Genomic DNA, 5,901 nt, shown 5'->3' with positions numbered 1-5,901 from the left:
TTTCCCTCAGAACACAATAGAAATTGCTAAATGTTTAATAGGTTTCCAAGGGAGTCTTACAGTTAGATTCAAAATGTCTTAACGTAAACATTATTGCTAAATCCCTCTGAAAACTCTCCTGACTCTAAAACTACCTTTACAGAGATTACTAAAAAATTTCTAGTTCACACTCTTCTATAAAGTATCAAGTGGTTGGTTTTTTGTCTAGTAATGATTCTCAAAAATATTATCATTGGACTATGAGTAACTGCCTTTGAAGAACAGGAATTAAGTGAAAGAATTCTAAAAAGAATGTAAGTGGTTTCTCTGACGGGCATTCTCATTGAAACAATAATGAGAAGGCAGTATGTACTATTGTTCTGCAAATATGATTTCTGTGAGAGAGGGAAGTGCTCCTGGAAATGGGCTTAGGACACATTTGCATGATCACTGAGACCTAAAATTTGAGATGAAAAAAACTGTCATCACGGGGTCTTAATATTATTTTATTTCTCCTTGTTTTCTTTCCAGTCAGTGACTCTTCTGATTTCCCAGGCTTAATATTCTAAAATGACCCCTGATAAGTTTCCATTTGCTTGAAAATTCAATCACAAAGTCTTAGTAATTATTTTGTTATTTCTTTTATATCATTGCCACTCACTGTCATTACATATAGAGAACACACAATGCTGCCTACCTGTTTTTTGTCAAGATTCTTCAACACTTCTATACATTTTTGCTAGAAATCTTCCCCAAATACTAACCTTACTTGCCAATTTTTGAATAAAATATAGCCTGATAAATAAGACAATTTAACTAATGCCTAGGAATAATAAAATATTTTAAACAGTTACAGAATGAGGGAAATGGTTTAGAGTAATAAACTGAATTTAAGTAATTCGTAAACAATAAAAAGAGGGGAAAATATCAGCAGCAAAAAACAAGTGACTTGGAGGTTTTCTAGACAGTGTTCTATGGAGAGAATTTGTGACTGGCTTACCTATGCAACAAAGGAAGTTGCCAGTGTTACTACTCATGACACATCAGTCACTCTACCACTGGAGGGAGTCTGGTCACATATCCTTTGATGTGACTTTTACTCTAATGATTTCCTGTTCTTCACTGGGAATGAATTAGAAACTTGGTTTAACATAATCTGATGGTCTTAGAGCTGTTTTCAAGTTTGTTTCTTTTCGTTTTTATTTTATTTTTGTTTTGTTTCATAGTCACTAATAAAAATTTACAGTATCTCTACAGTCATATCTGGGTCAAAGAAATGAATACAGAGATCACATATGGTAGTGCAGAATTGTCTTTAGGAAAAAAATTGTTAAATCGAGAACAGAGAACGGTTCGGATGCAAACACCTACTCAAAGCAGGTATCAAAGTCACAAGGCACATGAAATGCAGCAAACAGTAGATGTAAGCAGAAGCTGAAAAGAGTTTGCAAGGTTAAGGCTGACAAGGATATGTCTGATGGGACAGGAAAATGTAAGCAAAGGATAGAATATTGTAACTGTCCTTTTAAAATTCAGATTTACAGTTTCCATTTATTACTCATGAAGTTAAATTGACATAAGAAGTATTTACCAAGTAAATAAAACACAACTGAAATGAAAAAAAAATCAAAACATTGGCAAAAAATAAAATAAGAAGCAGTTCACCTCAAGAATGTATGCAGAGAATAATATTCCATTTAGAATAATAATTATTCTTTATTTTGTGTCAAAACTTGAGAAAAGATACGTAATAATTCATTTAATTATTTTAACAATCCTAGAGGATCAACATTATTATATCCATTCAAAATGAGAAAGCATGAGGCTAAACAAAGGCTAAGTAATTTGCTTAAGATAACAAACATATCTATAAAAAGGTCAATATTCTGTAGATGTCTTTCTGATTCTAAGATGGTATTATCACTATGCTATATGAATGCTAATGAGACCTCACATTCCTGTACTATTAAAAAGGTAACAGTTATGGGAATTCCTCCTAGATGTGCGCTTCAGAAAATGTCACTAAGGTTTACCTAATACAGCAGAGATAAACTAAACATGCTACTAAGGATTTCATGTTACCTTACGTTTCCAAAGTTAAAATTTGTTTAATTCATATGTCAATAAGCATAAAGAAGGAAGTCCCAGCTGATTTATAACTTAAATAGATAGGATAATGTACAAATTTAAAGAAATTTATCATTTTTTAACTATGTAAAAAGGAGGAAACCTTTCTTTTCCGCCACAAAACTATTGTTAGAGACAAAGACAGGGAAATCTGTCAGTGTCTGTATGTGCAATTTCTTTAAAGCATGTTCCCCTGCTGACTACTAGCATCATAAACTCCATAAGCCATATCTAGAGAGTCATAAAATGCCTAGATCATGGAAATAATACTGTTAAAACTAGGAAACCTTAGGGATGGATTTAAATGCTATACAACAAATTATTTTTGCATTTTCTCCCTTACTATTATACTTACGACACATCAGTCACACAAGAGTACAGGGAGCTAGGATGCATGTAAAGCAACATATGGATAAATTGTTCCTTTCAGCAAGAAAAGAAAGCTTCTATATACATGTGCATGATAAAAACAATGAAAAGTACAAGTAATGTAGAATTCTATGTGTGAGTAGGGGCTATTTTATCTTATCATCTGTAAATTAGAGTCTGAAGTATCTATATGAAGAAACAAACTAGAGATGGTTTCTCATATTATTGATGCTTTTTTAAAATATATATTTTATTGATTTTTTTACAGAGAGGAAGGGAGAGAGATAGAGAGTCAGAAACATCGATGAGAGAGAAACATCAATCAGTTGCCTCCTGCACATCTACTGGGGATGTGCCCACAACCAAGGTACATGCCCTTGACCGGAATCGAACCTGGGACCTCTCAGTCCGCAAGCCGATGCTCTATCCACTGAGCCAAACCGGCTTTGGCGAGAAGTTAATGCTTTTTTTCCCCTTCAGTTTTTTTGAAAGCCACAATTAAAGTACATTACATATGCAACTTGAGGATACTTCAACACTGCAAAAAGGAGGAACAGAAATACTCTTGTACTTGGAATAGAGATTATGCAAACTACTATATCTACAGCACATCTACCTAGCTTTCCCAATAGAAGTCTATCAGGAATCATCATTTTGAACTACAAGTAACATCCAGGCAGGGACCATGAACTAGGAACCAAAGATCACATGCCTAGGATAAAAGCACAATGAGATAATATGTGAGTGTATAAGAACCTTCTAACTTCATTAAAAAAATTATATGACTATTTCACAGACTATTAAATACTTTGAGAAACTAGGAAATAAAGAAACATCGTGAATTGTAACTAATAATGCACATGTTAATTTATAAGAAAACAGGCAAGTGACAGACAAAAAAATATAAAAGAGAGCCAAGGAAAAATAAGACATACAGTATGTTTACCAGCAACTATAGCTCTTAGTTGATGTAATATGCAAAACATCATAAAATTAGAATATCTACAAGTGGAGAGGGTAAAAGGAAATGTATATTTAATAATAATATGTTCTCTTTTTCTGTTTTATTCCACTTCCAAGAAATTCCCGTTGCTCCCATTTTTCCTATTGTCAGGTCAATAGAGTGAAATAGTGAGAAAAGTAAAGAGCAAATAAGACAAATGTGTTTCTATGATCATAAAATTATGACAATACAGCACTTACTATGTACTTAAGCACATAATGTTTTGCCACATCCTAATCTTTCTATGTTATATATTTACAGAAGTAAAATGATGAAACCTGAGAAGAAGTGAAAGGTTGGAAGTGAAGGAAGCAAACAGCATCTATCTAGCTGAAAATTTCTCAATATAAAATATGATAAATAAGGTCTGGTTGACAAATTTAATGCAACATTTTTAAATTGTTCTATGAAACAACTATAGTATCTATTTTAAATTATTCTTATGAAGGCAACTTAACATTTTTGGAATTGACATGTATAGTCACAAAATAAAAAAGTAAACATTTAAACAACATCTCTGCGCAACCTATTTCCTAACTTTACACATCTTTTAATAGAGGCGTAGGTAGATTTGTAGGTATAAGCTATTTTATAAAAGGAAACCCTATTTAATTTATATTTAATCAACTAAAAGTCTGTAAATAAGTAGTAATTTTCATAGATATTGCCTAGTGCCAGCACCCCACCTCAAAATTAAATGTTACATAACTTACTCATTTTTCAGAATCAATATTGTGAACTGATACAACTAAAAAATACCACCAAAATATAATAGCTACCATTCTAAAAAAGACCACAATATATGCAGCATTATTTTTGCACTCTACACTATTAACTTTGTTAAGTTCATAAAAAAGTAAAAAAAAAACATTATTTTCTCTAATATCTCTAAAATATATGGTAAAGGCAATATTAAGTATTAAGATTACTGGGTTCTGAGGAGCAAACATGAATTGCCTATTTCCAATTACTACAGTAATGAGTTTTTGGTATATCATTGAAGTAAATGAAAATGAAATAAAATATTTACAATGGTAACACTACAAAAAGTCATTTCACAGAAGCATGAACTATAACCCACATGACTTCCTATGTGGTATATTAAAAATAATCTTTATAGTCTAATAATGCAAGCTTATATACGAAATACCAAAATAATGACTTTTAGATGCCATAAGTATGTGCACCTATTATGGTGACCAAAATAGTCTAAGGATAAAGGAAATACTATAAAGCAGCATTTGCGAGAGTATTTATTTATCCATACCACACCTATTTCAGAAATTATTTAAAGTGACTCTGGCTTCAAAGAACAATTATTCTGTGTCCTGTACTTATTAATAAACAGAAATTCAATGTTCAGTTGACCTAAACTGTACTGTATAGCAACACCTAACCAAGTTACTACCATGTAAATGACTTTGGAAACAAGACCTATGTCCTCTATTTGGCTTACATGCTGATAAATTTTACAACCTTATTGTGAGCACATCAGTATCTCTACATAACCTGAGCTTAAAACATGTTTAAATCACCAGTTAAACATTATAAGGAGTTAAACATTAATTTAATTTACAGCCAAAAGTGTTCAGGGTCATCTTGACAATATGAATTGTTTTTTTCTTTATCACAATTGTTTTTCCTTTCTCACATATATTTGGCCAGTGGTTACTAATCAGATGACTTCTTTACAAATGAAGTTTTATTCCGCATTACTGAAATAGCAGTGACTCTGCAACTACTCCAACTAACACAGAAGCGCTAGAACTACCCACACTGTACACGGTACTAGCTTCTCTGTAACGCTCAGACCTGTCTGCGTTCCATCAATTTCCTTCTTTGGGAGCCGGTCAACTTTAACAATAGAAGGCACCATATAATATCAAGGCACATATTCTGAATCACAGCAGATATGCGAGTCCACTTCCTTTACAGATTGTTTTTCCCTGTCTTAACTTTTTATTTTTATATTAAAATTTTGGGGTGACACTGGTTAATAAGATTCTGACACCTGGGCAGATTTTTCGCGTTTCTGAATGACAGCCCCAAACCACTAAGCTTGTGGCTGTCCTTGGTGCTGAAACTCACTCTTTTTCTGCCTTTTCACTGAAAACAAACAACAACAAAACCCCACAAAAAAAACCCTGTGGTCCCAATCCCATTTGGAGAAGATAAAAATAACTCTACATTGTGTGTGTTGGGGATGGGGGCGAGGCGGGGGATGATGGCCGAAGATGGGAGGTTTTTAAAAGGAACTGTTAAGTTTCTGGCCAGAAAATGCCAACTATTAGGGTGGGGGTGGGGAGGGGTTGCTGCAAACATCTCGACTCTAGAGGGCATTTCCCTTTCGGTGCCGGGAGACCCAGGGAATCTGGACTGCGGCAAAGACCCGAGTCGCGGTTCGACCCGGGCGGGAGCGGCGC

The 5,901-nt window shown here is 33.6% G+C and overlaps 1 protein-coding gene across 2 annotated transcripts in view; it reads right to left on the bottom strand.

Moving 5' to 3' along the window:
* PHYHIPL (phytanoyl-CoA 2-hydroxylase interacting protein like) overlaps positions 1-5,901 on the bottom strand; it is a 34,881-nt gene that overhangs the window by 28,272 nt on the left and 708 nt on the right. The window lies entirely within an intron of this gene.

This window comes from Myotis davidii, unplaced genomic scaffold, assembly GCF_000327345.1.
Source record: "Myotis davidii unplaced genomic scaffold, ASM32734v1 scaffold1187, whole genome shotgun sequence".
Lineage (NCBI taxonomy): Eukaryota > Metazoa > Chordata > Mammalia > Chiroptera > Vespertilionidae > Myotis > Myotis davidii.
This window is presented reverse-complemented; position numbering and strand designations above follow the sequence as displayed.